The sequence below is a fragment of the Bombina bombina genome, chromosome 4, assembly GCF_027579735.1.
Source record: "Bombina bombina isolate aBomBom1 chromosome 4, aBomBom1.pri, whole genome shotgun sequence".
NCBI classification, from domain to species: domain Eukaryota; kingdom Metazoa; phylum Chordata; class Amphibia; order Anura; family Bombinatoridae; genus Bombina; species Bombina bombina.
In genome coordinates, this window is record NC_069502.1 from 587,946,476 (window position 1) to 587,966,345 (window position 19,870).

The 19,870-nt window shown below is 41.7% G+C and overlaps 1 protein-coding gene across 2 annotated transcripts in view; it reads right to left on the reverse strand.

Moving 5' to 3' along the window:
• USP45 (ubiquitin specific peptidase 45) overlaps positions 1-19,870 on the reverse strand; it is an 879,557-nt gene that overhangs the window by 157,001 nt on the left and 702,686 nt on the right. The window lies entirely within an intron of this gene.

Here is a 19,870-nt window from a genome sequence, read left to right on the forward strand (position 1 = left end):
ATTTTCTCTATCTTTTCTAATCAATTATATTGAACCCTTAAATATTGGTGTTTATAGAACAAAGTTTAGGGATTCACTGAAATATGCCCTATTAGTTCCTGTCCTAACTTACTTTGTGTAAATCTATTCCTACCTGTCATTCAATCTAATAATATTTTACTTAACCCCTTCACTACTGGGAGTTTCAGAGAAGAACATATTCAAAATACTGAAGAATTCTTTGCATTTTTGCTATCACTCCATTTAAAGGGATAGGAAAGTAAAAATTAAAGTTGCATGATTCAGATAGATCATGTAATATAAAGACACTTTTAAATTCACTTCTATTTTCAAATGTGCTTTGTTCTCTTAGGCCTAGATTTGGAGTTTGGCGTTAGCCGTGAAAACCAGCGTTAGAGGCTTTTAACGCTGGTTTTAGGCTAACTCCGGTATTTGGAGTCACTCAAAATAGGGTCTAACGCTCACTTTTTAGCCGCGACTTTTCCATACCGCAGATCCCCTTACGTCAATTGCGTATCCTATCTTTTCAATGGGATCTTTCTAACTCCGGTATTTAGAGTCGTGTCTAAAGTGAGCGTTAGACATCTAACGACAAAACTCCAGCCGCAGGAAAAAAGTCAGTAGTTAAGAGCTTTCTGAGCTAACGCCGGTTCATAAAGCTCTTAACTACTGTACTCGAAAGTACACTAACACCCATAAACTACCTATGTACCCCTAAACTGAGGCCCCCCCACATCGCCGCCACTCGATTAAATTTTTTTAACCCCTAATCTGCCGACCGCCACCTACGTTATACTTATGTACCCCTAATCTGCTGCCCCTAACACCGCCGACCCCTGTATTATATTTATTAACCCCTAATCTGCCCCCCACAACGTCGCCGCCAGCTACCTACAATAATTAACCCCTAATCTGCCGACCGCAAAGCGCCGCCACCTACATTATAGCTATGTACCCCTAATCTGCTGCCCCTAACACCGCCGACCCCTATATTATATTTATTAACCCCTAATCTGCCCCCCACAACGTCGCCTCCACCTGCCTACACTTATTAACCCCTAATCTGCCGAGCGGACCGCACCGCTACTATTATAAAGTTATTAACCCCTAATCCGCCTCACTAACCTTATAATAAATAGTATTAACCCCTAATCTGCCCTCCCTAACATCGCCAACACCTAACTTCAATTATTAACCCCTAATCTGCCGACCGGAGCTCACCGCTATTCTAATAAATGTATTAACCCCTAAAGCTAAGTCTAACCCCAACACTAACACCCCCCTAAATTAAATATAATTTTAATCTAACGAAATTAATTAACTCTTATTAAATAAATTATTCCTATTTAAAGCTAAATACTTACCTGTAAAATAAACCCTAATATAGCTACAATATAACGAATAATTACATTGTAGCTATTTTAGGATTAATATTTATTTTACAGGCAACTTTGTAATTATTTTAACGAGGTACAATAGCTATTTAATAGTTAAGAATAGCTGATCGAAACAGCCAATAGAATGCAAGCTCAATCTGATTGGCTGATCGAATCGGATTGAACTTGATTCTGATTGGCTGATTCCATCAGCCAATCAGAATATTCCTACCTTAATTCCGATTGGCTGATAGAATCCTATCAGCCAATCGGAATTTGAGGGACGCCATCTTGGATGACGTCCCTTAAAGGAACCGTCATTCGGCTAGTAGGCGTCGGGAGAAGAGGATGTTCCGCGTCGGAGGTCTGCAAGATGGATCCGGAAGAAAGAAGATTGAAGATGCCGTTGATAGAAGACTTCATCCGGATCATGGACCTCTTCAGCTCCCGCTTGGATGAAGACTTCAGCCGGATCATGGACCTCTTCAGCCCCCCGCTTGGGCTTGGATCAGGACATCGGAGGAGCTCTTCAGGACGGATCGGTGAACCTGGTAGGGTGAAGACAAGGTAGGAAGATCTTCAGGGGCTTAGTGTTAGGTTTATTTAAGGGGGGTTTGGGTTAGATTAGGGGTATGTGGGTGGTGGGTTGTAATGTTGGGGGGGGGTATTGTATGTTTTTTTTTACAGGCAAAAGAGCTGAATTTCTTGGGGCATGCCCCGCAAAGGGCCCTGTTCAGGGCTGGTAAGGTAAAAGAGCTTTGAAATGTAGTAATTTAGAATAGGGTAGAGCATTTTGTTATTTTGGGGGTCTTTGTTATTTTATTAGGGGGCTTAGAGTAGGTGTAATTAGTTTAAAATTGTTGTAATATTTTTCTTATGTTTGTAAATATTTTTTTATTTTTTGTAACTTAGTTCTTTTTTATTTTTGTACTTTAGATAGTTTATTTCATTGTAGTTATTTGTAGGTATTGTATTTAATTTATTTATTGATAGTGTAGTGGTAGGTTTAATTGTAGATAATTATAGGTATTTTATTTAATTAATTTATTGATAGTGTAGTGTTAGGTTTAATTGTAACTTAGGTTAGGATTTATTTTACAGGTAATTTTGTTATTATTTTAACTAGGTAACTATTAAATAGTTCTTAACTATTTAATAGCTATTGTACCTGGTTAAAATAATTACAAAGTTGCCGGTAAAATAAATATTAATCCTAAAATAGCTACAATGTAATTATAATTTATATTGTAGCTATATTAGGATTTATTTTACAGGTAAGTATTTAGCTTAAAATAGGAATAATTTATTTAATAAGAGTTAATTAATTTCGTTAGATTAAAATTATATTTAATTTAGGGGGGTGTTAGTGTTAGACTTAGCTTTAGGGGTTAATACATTTATTATAGTAGCGGTGAGCTCTGGTCGGCAGATTAGGGGTTAATGTTTGAAGTTAGGTGTCGGCGATGTTAGGGAGGGCAGATTAGGGGTTAATACTATTTATTATAGGGTTAGTGATGCGGATTAGGGGTTAATAACTTTATTATAGTAGCGCTCAGGTCCGCTCGGCAGATTAGGGGTTAATAAGTGTAGGCAGGTGGAGGCGACGTTGAGGGGGGCAGATTAGGGGTTAATAAATATAATATAGGGGTCGGCGGTGTTAGGGGCAGCAGATTAGGGGTACATAAGGATAATGTAAGTAGCGGCGGTTTACGGAGCGGCAGATTAGGGGTTAAAAATAATATGCAGGGGTCAGCGATAGTGGGGGCGGCAGATTAGGGGTTAATAAGTGTAAGGCTAGGGGTGTTTAGACTCGGGGTACATGTTAGGGTGTTAGGTGCAGACGTAGGAAGTGCTTCCCCATAGCAAACAATGGGGCTGCGTTAGGAGCTGAACGCGGCTTTTTTGCAGGTGTTAGGTTTTTTTTCAGCTCAAACAGCCCCATTGTTTCCTATGGGGGAATCGTGAACGAGCACGTTTTTGAGGCTGGCCGCTTGCGTAAGCAACTCTGGTATCGAGAGTTGAAGCTGCGTTAAAAATGCTCTACGCTCCTTTTTTGGAGCCTAACGCAGCCTTTTTGTGGACTCTCAATACCAGAGTTATTTTTATGGTGCGGCCAGAAAAAAGCTGGCGTTAGCTACGCGGGTCGTTACCGACAAAACTCTAAATCTAGGCCTTAGTATCCATTGTAGAAAAAGAATACGCACATATCCTACACTAGGCTGATTGGTGCCTGCAAACATTTGTCTCTTGTGATTAGATAACTTGATTTGCTGCGCACCACACTTCTATTATTCCCGGCCGTGAAGGGCTTAATCAGGTATCTTGTAAGGTTCATTTTAGCTTTAGTGTAGAGATTACCCTTCTGACACCCCCCCCCACCCCCTGATCCCTCCCAAACAGCTCTCTTCCAACCCACCTACACTCATCCCTACACTCATCCCCGTCATCTTATGCCGTTAAGGGCTTTTTTTTGTAATATTTTTTTCTCTGCAATTTTCAGATCCTCCTCAACCCTCCCACCTCCCTGATCCCTCCCAAACAGCTCTATAACCCTCCCCCCTCCTACTAAAGGCTGCCATCTTTTATACTGAGAAATAGATTTTTTTTTTAAAAATTGTATACATTTATTTTTTCTGTAGTGTAGATGGCCCCTTACCTACCGATCATTAATTAGGGAACCCCACCCCCATTCCAACACTTTTCTGTAGTGCAGCGCCCCATCCCTCCCTCTCCCTTCAATTTTTTTCTGCAGTGTAGGGCCATCTCACTCTCTCCCTCCGCCGCTTGGCCGCCCACCTGCCTCCCACACCTCCCACCAGCACCAGCAGATGATCATTACGGACAGCGACACACACCATTCGTGCTCCTTTTCCTTATGCAGTAGCTCAGTGACAGCAGATCTCGGCTGTCACTTGACAGCAGAGACTGCTGGAGCTTCCTGCAGCTGTGCTTCATAGTGCATGATGTAGATCTACATCACATTGGGTTAAGGGGTTAAAAAACATTAAAGTGCACAAAGAAATGTTCTAATGTGTGAAAGATTACATTTTGTGTAAGAAAGCCGTTTGATCTTGATGAATAATATATAAAATTCTGTTCAACCATTTAGCTATTATCTTTGATAATATTATATAATCCATGTTGACAAGTGCTCTAGGTCTAAATGATTCTGGCTGTTCTATATCATTTCCATGTTTAAATATTAAGCTTATTTCAAAAGTAAACAATTTAAAAGAGGGCCTACCATTATCTCTGTACATTTTATATTACTTTACTGGGAGATTATTAGGTCCAGGTGCTTTACACCATTTGCAAACCTGTTCTCTTATGTGCAAGTTTAACGTTTGCATAAGAATCTAATCTTTGGAACTTGGGTGCTAACCCCAAAAAAACATAAATTATGCTTACCAGAAAATTTAATTTCCTTTTGTATAGGGAGAGTCCACGGCATCATTCCTTACGGTTGGGAAATACTAAACCTGGCCACCAGGAGGAGGCACACCCCAGCCAAAGGCTTAAATACCTCTCCCACTTCCCCCATCCCCCAGTCATTCTGCCGAGGGAACAAGGAACAGTAGGAGAAGTATCAGGGTATAAAAGGTGCCAGAAGAAAAATATAATTTAGAGGGCGGCCCATTGGAGAACACGGCCGGGGGCCGTGGACTCTCCTTGTACAGAAGGAAATTATCTGGTAAGCATAATTTATGTTTTCCTTCTTATTATAAGGAGAGCCCACGGCATCATTCCTTACTGTTTGGAAACTTATACCCAAGCTCTAGAGGACACTGAATGATAACGGAAGGGACGAAAAAAGAGGCGGACCCTAATCTGAGGGCACCACAGCCTGCAAAACCTTTCTCCCGAAAGCTGCTTCAGCCGAAGCAAAAGCATCAAACTTGTAAAATTTAGAAAAAATATGTAAGGAGGACCAGGTACCCACCTTACAAATCTGATCCATAGAGGCCTCGTTCTTAAAGACCCAAGAGGAAGCCACTGCTCTAGAAGAATGAGCCATAATCCTCTGAGGAGGTCTATGTCCCGCTGTCACATAAGCAAAGCGGATAACACTCCTTAACCAAAAAGATAAGGAAGTCGAAGAGACCTTCTGTCCCTTATGCTTCCCGGAATAGACAACAAACAAGGACGAAGTTTGTCTAAAACCCTTAGTAGCCTGAAGGTAGAACTTCAAGGCTCGAAACACATCCAAATTATGAAACAAACGATCCTTCACAGAAGAAGGATTTGGACACAAGGAAGGAACCACAATCTCTTGACTGCTGTTGAGATCTGACACGACCTTAGGAAGAAAACCTAACTTAGTACGTAGGACAGCCTTATCCGGGTGAAAAACCGGATAAGGAGGCTCACATTGCAAAGCAGCAATTTCAGATACTCTGCGCACAGAAGCAATAGCCAGTAGAAAAAGAACCTTCCAGGACAACAATTTAATGTCCATCTCATGCATAGGCCCAAACGGAGCCCGTTGCAAAACCTTAAGAACACGATTTAGACTCCAAGGAGGAGCCTTAGATCTAAACACAGGTCTGATCCTAATCAGAACCTTAACAAAGGACATCGGGAAGCTCCAAGAGCCTCTTGTGCAGTAAAACAGATTGGGCTGAAATCTGTCCCCTCAGGGAACTGGCAGAAAGGCCCTTCTCCAGTCCATCCTGGAGAAACAATAGGATCCTGGCAACCTTAACTTTAAGCCAGGAAAACCTGCGCTCTTCACACCAGAATAAATAGCTTCTCCACACCTTATGATAGATGCGACAAGTAACCAGCTTACGAGCTTGAATGAGAGTATCAATCACTCTCTCAGAAAAACCTCACAGTAAGCCTCCGAGAATCGAGATTTTGTTGAACAAAGGTACCTTGTTCCAGGTATTCTCTAGAGTAGACTTCCGGCGGAAGCAGTCACGTGGACCGCAAGCTGAGACACGCTTGCATCTCGACCACGCTACTGAACCTAGGAGTTGTTTTCTCTAGGCGGAGTAAGGCTCACGCCGAGTCACAGGTCCAGGAGAGAGACCCGGTAGCAAGCCAGGAGTGCAGGCGGAAGGCGCGCAGCGTGAGGACCGCAGGCGCTTGGATACCCGCCAAGACAACGCGGAAGTACGCAGGAGCACATCCCGGTGACAGCGAGACACGCTGACAAGAACAACTGCCGCGGACCATCGAGTAACTGGCCGGATCCAGTTAAACAGGCAGAGTGAACCCGCCGTCAAGCAAAAGAGGAACAAGGATCAGCAGTGCAGGGACACCGCTGCTTGGCTTTGGGAGAAAATCGGAGTGGAGAACTACTAACACAGGCGCATGTCATAAGAAGACAAGATAAGTACCCTGCCTAAATGTTTTAATGACAAAAGGGACTTGAGTTAACAAGGGGGAACACAGTAGGCTCCGTTATATCAGAACAAGAGGGGGTAAAAAGTGTGGGAGATCCAGGTGTATAATCCCTTGAATAGGAAAGTGGGATTTCCTGCTGGACGTAGGGCCTGGGTCTCATGTCAGAGAACTGAAGGAGTAATAAACAAAAACAGAATTTATGTTTACCTGATAAATTACTTTCTCCAACGGTGTGTCCGGTCCACGGCGTCATCCTTACTTGTGGGATATTCTCTTCCCCAACAGGAAATGGCAAAGAGCCCAGCAAAGCTGGTCACATGATCCCTCCTAGGCTCCGCCTACCCCAGTCATTCGACCGACGTTAAGGAGGAATATTTGCATAGGAGAAACCATATGATACCGTGGTGACTGTAGTTAAAGAAAATAAATTATCAGACCTGATTAAAAAACCAGGGCGGGCCGTGGACCGGACACACCGTTGGAGAAAGTAATTTATCAGGTAAACATAAATTCTGTTTTCTCCAACATAGGTGTGTCCGGTCCACGGCGTCATCCTTACTTGTGGGAACCAATACCAAAGCTTTAGGACACGGATGATGGGAGGGAGCAAATCAGGTCACCTAGATGGAAGGCACCACGGCTTGCAAAACCTTTCTCCCAAAAATAGCCTCAGAAGAAGCAAAAGTATCAAACTTGTAAAATTTGGTAAAAGTGTGCAGTGAAGACCAAGTCGCTGCCCTACATATCTGATCAACAGAAGCCTCGTTCTTGAAGGCCCATGTGGAAGCCACAGCCCTAGTGGAATGAGCTGTGATTCTTTCGGGAGGCTGCCGTCCGGCAGTCTCGTAAGCCAATCTGATGATGCTTTTAATCCAAAAAGAGAGAGAGGTAGAAGTTGCTTTTTGACCTCTCCTTTTACCGGAATAAACAACAAACAAGGAAGATGTTTGTCTAAAATCCTTTGTAGCATCTAAATAGAATTTTAGAGCGCGAACAACATCCAAATTGTGCAACAAACGTTCCTTCTTCGAAACTGGTTTCGGACACAGAGAAGGTACGATAATCTCCTGGTTAAGGTTTTTGTTAGAAACAACTTTTGGAAGAAAACCAGGTTTAGTACGTAAAACCACCTTATCTGCATGGAACACCAGATAAGGAGGAGAACACTGCAGAGCAGATAATTCTGAAACTCTTCTAGCAGAAGAAATTGCAACCAAAAACAAAACTTTCCAAGATAATAACTTAATATCAACGGAATGTAAGGGTTCAAACGGAACCCCCTGAAGAACTGAAAGAACTAAGTTGAGACTCCAAGGAGGAGTCAAAGGTTTGTAAACAGGCTTGATTCTAACCAGAGCCTGAACAAAGGCTTGAACATCTGGCACAGCTGCCAGCTTTTTGTGAAGTAACACAGACAAGGCAGAAATCTGTCCCTTCAGGGAACTTGCAGATAATCCTTTTTCCAATCCTTCTTGAAGGAAGGATAGAATCTTAGGAATCTTAACCTTGTCCCAAGGGAATCCTTTAGATTCACACCAACAGATATATTTTTTCCAAATTTTGTGGTAAATCTTTCTAGTTACAGGCTTTCTGGCCTGAACAAGAGTATCGATAACAGAATCTGAGAACCCTCGCTTCGATAAGATCAAGCGTTCAATCTCCAGGCAGTCAGCTGGAGTGAGACCAGGTTCGGATGTTCGAACGGACCTTGAACAAGAAGGTCTCGTCTCAAAGGTAGCTTCCATGGTGGAGCCGATGACATATTCACCAGATCTGCATACCAAGTCCTGCGTGGCCACGCAGGAGCTATCAAGATCACTGACGCCCTTTCCTGATTGATCCTGGCTACCAGCCTGGGGATGAGAGGAAACGGCGGGAATACATAAGCTAGTTTGAAGGTCCAAGGTGCTACTAGTGCATCCACTAGAGCCGCCTTGGGATCCCTGGATCTGGACCCGTAGCAAGGAACCTTGAAGTTCTGACGAGAGGCCATCAGATCCATGTCTGGAATGCCCCACAGTTGAGTGACTTGGGCAAAGATTTCCGGATGGAGTTCCCACTCCCCCGGATGCAATGTCTGACGACTCAGAAAATCCGCTTCCCAATTTTCCACTCCTGGGATGTGGATAGCAGACAGGTGGCAGGAGTGAGACTCCGCCCATAGAATGATTTTGGTCACTTCTTCCATCACCAGGGAACTCCTTGTTCCCCCCTGATGGTTGATGTACGCAACAGTTGTCATGTTGTCTGATTGAAACCGTATGAACTTGGCCCTCGCTAGCTGAGGCCAAGCCTTGAGAGCATTGAATATCGCTCTCAGTTCCAGAATATTTATCGGTAGAAGAGGTTCTTCCCGAGACCAAAGACCCTGAGCTTTCAGGGATCCCCAGACCGCGCCCCGGCCCATCAGACTGGCGTCGGTCGTGACAATGACCCACTCTGGTCTGCGGAAGGTCATCCCTTGTGACAGGTTGTCCAGGGACAGCCACCAACGGAGTGAGTCTCTGGTCCTCTGATTTACTTGTATCCTCGGAGACAAGTTCGTATAGTCCCCATTCCACTGACTGAGCATGCACAGTTGTAATGGTCTTAGATGAATGCGCGCAAAAGGAACTATGTCCATTGCCGCTACCATCAAGCCTATCACTTCCATGCACTGCGCTATGGAAGGAAGAGGAACGGAATGAAGTATCCGACAAGAGTCTAGAAGTTTTGTTTTTCTGGCCTCTGTCAGAAAAATCCTCATTTCTAAAGAGTCTATTATTGTTCCCAAGAAGGGAACCCTTGTTGACGGAGATAGAGAACTCTTTTCCACGTTCACTTTCCATCCGTGAGATCTGAGAAAGGCCAGGACGATGTCCGTGTGAGCCTTTGCTTGAGGAAGGGACGACGCTTGAATCAGAATGTCGTCCAAGTAAGGTACTACAGCAATGCCCCTTGGTCTTAGCACAGCTAGAAGGGACCCTAGTACCTTTGTGAAAATCCTTGGAGCAGTGGCTAATCCGAAAGGAAGCGCCACGAACTGGTAATGCTTGTCCAGGAATGCGAACCTTAGGAACCGATGATGTTCCTTGTGGATAGGAATATGTAGATACGCATCCTTTAAATCCACCGTGGTCATGAATTGACCTTCCTGGATGGAAGGAAGAATTGTTCGAATGGTTTCCATTTTGAACGATGGAACCTTGAGAAACTTGTTTAAGATCTTGAGATCTAAGATTGGTCTGAACGTTCCCTCTTTTTTGGGAACTATGAACAGATTGGAGTAGAACCCCATCCCTTGTTCTCCTAATGGAACAGGATGAATCACTCCCATTTTTAACAGGTCTTCTACACAACGTAAGAATGCCTGTCTTTTTATGTGGTCTGAAGACAACTGAGACCTGTGGAACCTCCCCCTTGTGGGAAGCCCCTTGAATTCCAGAAGATAACCTTGGGAGACTATTTCTAGCGCCCAAGGATCCAGAACATCTCTTGCCCAAGCCTGAGCGAAGAGAGAGAGTCTGCCCCCCACCAGATCCGGTCCCGGATCGGGGGCCAACATTTCATGCTGTCTTGGTAGCAGTGGCAGGTTTTTTGGCCTGCTTTCCCTTGTTCCAGCCTTGCATTGGTCTCCAAGCTGGCTTGGCTTGAGAAGTATTACCCTCTTGCTTAGAGGACGTAGCACTTTGGGCTGGTCCGTTTCTACGAAAGGGACGAAAATTAGGTTTATTTTTGGCCTTGAAAGGCCGATCCTGAGGAAGGGCGTGGCCCTTACCCCCAGTGATATCAGAGATAATCTCTTTCAAGTCAGGGCCAAACAGCGTTTTCCCCTTGAAAGGAATGTTAAGTAGCTTGTTCTTGGAAGACGCATCAGCTGACCAAGATTTCAACCAAAGCGCTCTGCGCGCCACAATAGCAAACCCAGAATTCTTAGCCGCTAACCTAGCCAATTGCAAAGTGGCGTCTAGGGTGAAAGAATTAGCCAATTTGAGAGCATTGATTCTGTCCATAATCTCCTCATAAGGAGGAGAATCACTATCGACCGCCTTTACCAGCTCATCGAACCAGAAACACGCGGCTGTAGCGACAGGGACAATGCATGAAATTGGTTGTAGAAGGTAACCCTGCTGAACAAACATCTTTTTAAGTAAACCTTCTAATTTTGTATCCATAGGATCCTTGAAAGCACAACTATCTTCTATGGGTATAGTGGTGCGTTTGTTTAAAGTGGAAACCGCTCCCTCGACCTTGGGGACTGTCTGCCATAAGTCCTTTCTGGGGTCGACCATGGGAAACAATTTTTTAAATATGGGGGGAGGGACGAAAGGAATACCGGGCCTTTCCCATTCTTTATTTACAATGTCCGCCACCCGCTTGGGTATAGGAAAAGCTTCTGGGAGCCCCGGGACCTCTAGGAACTTGTCCATTTTACATAGTTTCTCTGGGATGACCAACTTGTCACAATCATCCAGAGTGGATAATACCTCCTTAAGCAGAATGCGGAGATGTTCCAACTTAAATTTAAACGTAATCACATCAGGTTCAGCTTGTTGAGAAATGTTCCCTGAATCAGTAATTTCTCCCTCAGACAAAACCTCCCTGGCCCCATCAGACTGGTTTAGGGGCCCTTCAGAACCATTATTATCAGCGTCGTCATGCTCTTCAGTATCTAAAACAGAGCAGTCGCGCTTACGCTGATAAGTGTGCATTTTGGCTAAAATGTTTTTGACAGAATTATCCATTACAGCCGTTAATTGTTGCATAGTAAGGAGTATTGGCGCGCTAGATGTACTAGGGGCCTCCTGAGTGGGCAAGACTCGTGTAGACGAAGGAGGGAATGACCCTTAAAATAACGGAACCGGAGCCGTTTTTAACTTTAACCCCTTTACAGTCCCTGGTATCTGCTTTGCTGAGACCCAACCAAGCCCAAAGGGGAATACGATACCAAATGACGCCTTTAGAAAGTCTTTTCTATGTATCAGAGCTCCTCACACATGCGACTGCATGTCATGCCTCTCAAAAACAAGTGCGCAACACCGGCGCGAAAATGAGGCTCTGCCTATGATTTGGGAAAGCCCCTAAAGAATAAGGTGTCTAAAACAGTGCCTGCCGATATAATCTTATCAAAATACCCATATTAAATGATTCCTCAAGGCTAAATATGTGTTAATAATGAATCGATTTAGCCCAGAAAAAGTCTACAGTCTTAATAAGCCCTTGTGAAGCCCTTATTTACTATCTTAATAAACATGGCTTACCGGATCCCATAGGGAAAATGACAGCTTCCAGCATTACATCGTCTTGTTAGAATGTGTCATACCTCAAGCAGCAAGAGACTGCTCACTGTTCCCCCAACTGAAGTTAATTCCTCTCAACAGTCCTGTGTGGAACAGCCATGGATTTTAGTAACGGTTGCTAAAATCATTTTCCTCATACAAACAGAAATCTTCATCTCTTTTCTGTTTCTGAGTAAATAGTACATACCAGCACTATTTTAAAATAACAAACTCTTGATTGAATAATAAAAACTACAGTTAAACACTAAAAAACTCTAAGCCATCTCCGTGGAGATGTTGCCTGTACAACGGCAAAGAGAATGACTGGGGTAGGCGGAGCCTAGGAGGGATCATGTGACCAGCTTTGCTGGGCTCTTTGCCATTTCCTGTTGGGGAAGAGAATATCCCACAAGTAAGGATGACGCCGTGGACCGGACACACCTATGTTGGAGAAACACACCTCTCCCCTCCCTTCTTATAGTTCCCTCTGCGGACATTTAACATAGTTTGCTAAACCTGGAGTAATAGAGGTATAAGCATGCTAAAACATCCTTGAGTATGCAAGAAAAGATGAAGTAAAAACTCCTATAGCAAAGTCCCCAATAATTGGGAGAACATAAGTGGAAAGGGCCCGGCATTGGAGAAGGGTCCCAGTAAAGAGACGGTTTAACACACTTGGACAGCAACATTATACTTTAAAAGCTTGTCAAAATCTTTAACAATAGGATTACAAGTGGTCTATTTGATCTGAGAATTAGATTAAAGAACATAAAGATACTCTGGGGCAATGGAAGCAGTTTGTTTTAATAAAAGTAACATCAAATCACAGAGGAAAACACAGTAAACAGAGTTTTGGAAAAAGATCTGGGACTGTAATAATTGGACTGAAAAGCTATCACGCAAGATATTGCTCCATAATTGTTTTGCCGTGGAAAAGCTTTGTGCTGATATTTGTCTGTTGATCTCTACCTTTTTCTGCCTTTTTCTTTCTTTTATCTTTCTTCTGTTTTCCCTCCAATTTCTGCAGGTCTTTTTATATTTTGCCCTCTGATAGATGCAACAATATAGAGAGGTAGATAAGTCAAGGTGTAAGATTGTACAAAAGGAAATATATATTACTGATGTACATGTTCGCTGCTGGCTCTAGATGTTGTCAAGGGCCAGATTGTGAAGGTTTATAAGCACAGAGAGGGGCGACTAAAGGGTAATGGGGGAAAACAATATTTGAAATATTCATGTATCGCTTCCTTTCTGGTTGTTTAAAAAGCAAGTAAAAGTAGCTAATACAGCTACTAGAGGCTGTGATTTTCCTTGAAGGGAAGGGAAAAAGTGCTCACTAATGGTTAATATTACGTAAGAGCTAAGGAGTACAGATTGAAAGAATATACTAGATAACTGTGCAAGCTAATTTATATAAGGGTTTTAATGCCTGATTGAAGGTCCACATAGGAGAAGTACACAAGAATAAACCTAAAACAATAAAAACCTTAGAATCTAAAAGTAAGCGGTTGCTTATAGAGACCGTATTGTTAAAACCGGGTTTTCTTAACAGGAGTGTGTCTCCCACTTTTAGGAAGTACTGTCCTTTTTTATTGAATAAATGTCACTCTTAGCACCCAGGCTGGGCAAGTAGGCTGAGTAAAGGAATTAGAAATAGGCAATAAAAGACAGAATATTAATAAGTGGATAGATATATTCACTCAGGACGAAGACACCCTCTTTCTGTAACATATACATTGTAATCTATATACTCTTTGGAGAGAATATTTTTTTTTATTTTTTTTTTTTTGTTTTTTTTTTTGCTTTTCTTCACAAGAATAGTTCACACGTTAAGATACACAATCACCCTAAGAAACGCACACACATTTAGGGCATATAAGTGTATGTACGTATATATATATATATATATATATATATATATATATATATATATATATATATATATATAGATAAATATATAAATAAAAATAAGCTGAAATCACCCACCATGTCAGCAAGAAATAGGAATCACGATAAGAAAAGTAATAAATCCACCATAAAGGTCCCTGAAGGACCAGAGGAAATCACTTCACAGAGCACAAACAATGAAGATTTAATTAGGCAATTAAATGCACTTTTTTCACCAAAGTTTGATCAAATCCAAAGTAGTATAAATGAATTATCGACTGAAGTTAAACATTTTGCAACTAGGATCACACACGTAGAGCAGAGGGTATCAGACATTGAGGATAGGGAGATACTGAGAGATCAAATGACCCAAAGTATGTCAGCACAAGTAGAAGCGATTAAAGCAAAATTGGAAGATCTGGAAAACCGTACGAGACGGAATAACATTAGAATAATTGGCTTAACAGAAAAGATCTTAGAAAAAGACATTAAAGACTTTGCAGAGAGCGAATTGTTACAGTTATTAAAAATTGAGGATTCAGAATCAATTATTAAGGTGGAGAGAATCCACAGAATTGGCGCAGTTAGGAAGTCCACAAATGGAGATTATATTAACAGAGTAGTTATTATGAAAGTGTTGAACTTCCAAGATAAAATTAAAATATTTAACGCATATAGGCCTAGATTTAGAGTTTGGCGTTAGCCGTGAAAACCAGCGTTAGAGGCTCCTAACGCTGGTTTTAGGCTACCGCCGGTATTTGGAGTCACTCAAAATAGGGTCTAACGCTCACTTTTCAGCCGCGACTTTTCCATACCGCAGATCCCCTTACGTCAATTGCGTATCCTATCTTTTCAATGGGAATTCTCTAACTCCGGTATTTAGAGTCGTTTCTGAAGTGAGCGTTAGACATCTAACGACAAAACTCCAGCCGCAGGAAAAAAGTCAGTAGTTAAGAGCTTTCTGGGCTAACGCCGGTTTATAAAGCTCTTAACTACTGTGCTCTAAAGTACACTAACACCCATAAACTACCTATGTACCCCTAAACCGAGGTCTCCCCACATCGCCGACACTCGAAAAAATTTTTTTAACCCCTAATCTGCCGACCGCCACCTACGTTATCCTTATGTACCCCTAATCTGCTGCCCCTAACACCGCCGACCCCTGTATTATATTTATTAACCCCTAATCTGCCCCCTCAACGTCGCCTCCACCTGCCTACACTTATTAACCCCTAATCTGCCGACCGCAAAGCGCCGCCACCTACGTTATCCTTATGTACCCCTAATATGCTGCCCCTAACACCGCCGACCCCTATATTATATTTATTAACCCCTAATCTGCCCCCCACAACGTCGCCTCCACCTGCCTACACTTATTAACCCCTAATCTGCCGAGCGGACCTGAGCGCTACTATAATAAAGTTATTAACCCCTAACCCGCCTCACTAACCCTATCATAAATAGTATTAACCCCTAATCTGCCCTCCCTAACATCGCCGACACCTAACTTCAATTATTAACCCCTAATCTGCCGACCGAATCTCGCCACTATTCTAATAAATGTATTAACCCCTAAAGCTAAGTCTAACCCTAATACTAACACCCCCCTAAATTAAATATAATTTAAATCTAACGAAATTAATTAACTCTTATTAAATAAATTATTCCTATTTAAAGCTAAATACATACCTGTAAAATAAATCCTAATATAGCTACAATATAAATTATAATTATATTAGAGCTATTTTAGGATTTATATTTATTTTACAGGTAACTTTGTATTTATTTTAACCAGGTACAATAGCTATTAAATAGTTAAGAACTATTTAATAGCTAAAATAGTTAAAATAATTACAAATTTACCTGTAAAAGAAATCCTAACCTAAGTTACAAATAAACCTAACACTAGACTATCAATAAATTAATTAAATAAACTACCTACAATTACCTACAATTAACCTAACACTACACTATCAATAAATTAATTAAATACAATTGCTACAAATAAATACAATTACATAAACTAGCTAAAGTACAAAAAATAAAAAAGAACTAAGTTACAAAAAATAAAAAAATATTTACAAACATAAGAAAAATATTACAACAATTTTAAACTAATTACACCTACTCTAAGCCCCCTAATAAAATAACAAAGCCCCCCAAAATAAAAAAATGCCCTACCCTATTCTAAATTACTAAAGTTCAAAGCTCTTTTACCTTACCAGCCCTGAACAGGGCCCTTTGTGGGGCATGCCCCAAGAAGTTCAGCTCTTTTGCCTGTAAAAAAAAAACATACAATACCCCCCCCCCAACATTACAACCCACCACCCACATACCCCTAATCTAACCCAAACCCCCCTTAAATAAACCTAACACTAAGCCCCTGAAGATCATCCTACCTTGTCTTCACCATACCAGGTTCACCGATCGGTCCAGAAGAGCTCCTCCGATGTCCTGATCCAAGCCCAAGCGGGGGGCTGAAGAGGTCCATGATCCGGCTGAAGTCTTCATCCAAGCGGGCCAGAAGAGGTCTTCCATCCAATTGAAGTCTTCATCCAAGCGGCATCCATCCGGAGCGAAGCGGCAGCATCCTGAAGACCTCCACCGCGGAACATCCATCCTGGCCGACGACTGAACGACGAATGACGGTTCCTTTAAATGACGTCACCCAAGATGGCGTCCCTCGAATTCCGATTGGCTGATAGGATTCTATCAGCCAATCGGAATTAAGGTAGGAATATTCTGATTGGCTGATGGAATCAGCCAATCAGAATCAAGTTCAATCCGATTGGCTGATCCAATCAGCCAATCAGATTGAGCTTGCATTCTATTGGCTGATCGGAACAGCCAATAGAATGCGAGCTCAATCTGATTGGCTGATCGTATCAGCCAATCGGATTGAACTTGATTCTGATTGGCTGATTCCATCAGCCAATCAGAATATTCCTACCTTAATTCCGATTGGCTGATAGAATCCTATCAGCCAATCGGAATTCGAGGGACGCCATCTTGGGTGACGTCATTTAAAAAAACCGTCATTCGTCGTTCAGTCATCGGCCAGGATGGATGTTCCGCGGTGGAGGTCTTCAGGATGCTGCCGCTTCGCTCCGGATGGATGCCGCTTGGATGAAGACTTCAATCGGATGGAAGACCTCTTCTGGCCCGCTTGGATGAAGACTTCAGCCGGATCATGGACCTCTTCAGCCCCCCGCTTGGGCTTGGATCAGGACATCGGAGGAGCTCTTTTGGACCGATCGGTGAACCTGGTATGGTGAAGACAAGGTAGGATGATCTTCAGGGGCTAAGTGTTAGGTTTATTTAAGGGGGGTTTGGGTTAGATTAGGGGTATGTGGGTGGTGGGTTGTAATGTTGGGGGGGGGTATTGTATGTTTTTTTTTACAGGCAAAAAAGCTGAATTTCTTGGGGCATGCCCCACAAAGGGCCCTGTTCAGGGCTGGTAAGGTAAAAGAGCTTTGAACTTTAGTAATTTAGAATAGGGTAGGGCATTTTTTTTATTTTGGGGGGCTTTGTTATTTTATTAGGGGGCTTAGAGTAGGTGTAATTAGTTTAAAATTGTTGTAATATTTTTCTTATGTTTGTAAATATTTTTTTATTTTTTGTAACTTAGTTCTTTTTTATTTTTTTGTACTTTAGCTAGTTTATTTAATTGTATTTATTTGTAGCAATTGTATTTAATTAATTTATTGATAGTGTAGTGTTAGGTTAATTGTAGGTAATTGTAGGTAGTTTATTTAATTAATTTATTGATAGTCTAGTGTTAGGTTTATTTGTAACTTAGGTTCTTAACTATTTAATAGCTATTGTACCTGGTTAAAATAAATACAAAGTTACCTGTAAAATACATATAAATCCTAAAATAGCTCTAATATAATTATAATTTATATTGTAGCTATATTAGGATTTATTTTACAGGTAAGTATTTAGCTTTAAATAGGAATAATTTATTTAATAAGAGTTAATTAATTTCGTTAGATTTAAATTATATTTAATTTAGGGGGGTGTTAGTATTAGGGTTAGACTTAGCTTTAGGGGTTAATACATTTATTAGAATAGCGGCGAGATTCGGTCGGCAGATTAGGGGTTAATGTTTGAAGTTAGGTGTCGGCGATGTTAGGGAGTGCAGATTAGGGGTTAATACTATTTATTATAGGGTTAGTGAGGCGGATTAGGGGTTAATAACTTTATTATAATAGCGGTGCGGTCCGCTCGGCAGATTAGGTGTTAATAAGTGTAGGCAGGTGGAGGCGACGTTGTGGGGGGCAGATTAGGGGTTAATAAATATAATATAGGGGTCGGCGGTGTTAGGGGCAGCAGATTAGGGGTACATAGGGATAATGTAAGTAGCGGCGGTTTACGGAGCGGCAGATTAGGGGTTAATAATAATATGCAGGGGTCAGCGATAGCGGGGGCGGCATATTAGGGGTTAATAAGTGTAAGGTTAGGGGTGTTTAGACTCGGGGTACATGTTAGAGTGTTAAGTGCAGACGTAGGAAGGGTTACCGCATAGCAAACAATGGGGCTGCGTTAGGAGCTGAACGCGGCTTTTTTGCAGGTGTTTGGTTTTTTTCCAGCTCAAACAGCCCCATTGTTTCCTATGGGGGAATCGTGCACGAGCACGTTTTTGAGGCTGGCCGCGTCCGTAAGCAACTCTGGTATCGAGAGTTGAAGCTGCGTTAAAAATGCTCTACGCTCCTTTTTTGGAGCCTAACGCAGCCTTTATGTGGACTCTCGATACCAGAGTTATTTTTATGGTGCGGCCAGAAAAAATCCGGCGTTAGTTTTTCGGGTCGTTACCGACAAAACTCCAAATCTAGGCCATAGGAAATTGAATAGTGAACTAATGTTCGAAGGGAAATTTTTTTTGTTATTTAATGACTATTCAGTTGAAACATCTAATAGAAGGAGGGTCATGGCACCGATTTGTACGAAACTTATACAGGCAGGATGGAAAGCTAGATTATTATATCCAGCTAAAATTAATGTACAAACTAAAGAAGGAAATAAATTATTTACAGAAGAAGCAGAAGCCAACTCCTTTCTAGAGAAAAGCATAGCTGGAGGAAAATTAATTGGAGAAGGGGGAAAGTAGGTAAGGGGAAATTTATGAAAGGTTAAGCAGTTACCCAATAAGATGTACAGTATGTTGGGATGTTTTTATATTTATTTTTTATTAATAATTATGAAGTACCGACTAAAAACCAGGGAATTGGTCGATTCCCTTAAGAGTGGCAACGAATGGCCTGAGGAGGATAAAAAATTAGCTCTGGGCCTATGTCTTAAAACGCAGATATACAGATTAAAATGTTTTTTAAAATTATATCATGGAACATAGGGGGAATTACCTCACCTATTAAGAGGAAAGCAATACTGAAACAAGCAAGGAAGTTGGGTGCTCAGATAATTTTTCTACAAGAAACACACTTAAAAAGTGAGGAAATAGTTAAACTAAAGGGAGGTTGGATAAAGGAAGTAATCTTTACCCCATGCAGTAAGAGGAAAAAGGGAGTAGCAATTTTATTTAGCAAAACAATAGAATATGCGATTAACAACACTATTCTAGATCCAGAGGAGAGGTTTATTATCCTATCAGTTAGAATTAAAGATAAGGATTATATCTTGTGTAATATATATGGTCCCAACAAGGAAGACCCAGGATTTTGGAAAAAAAATAAGGGACCAACTGATTATGTTTGCAGACAAACCCATAATAATGGGCGGAGATTTTAATCTCACTCCGAACCTATTGTTAGACAGGCAAAAAGAGATGAGGACTCAAGACACTAAGAAGTCGAGATTAAAGGGGAATATGCGACATAGAAGGAAAAGAGAAAGCATTATTCTTAAGAATTTGAAAAAAGATCTGAGCATTCAAGATATCTGAAGAACACTTAATCCTGATGGAAGGGAATATACATGCCTTTCCAGGTCAACTCACTCTCTATCAAGAGCAAAGGAATATAGAGGGCGCTAAAAGCTAAG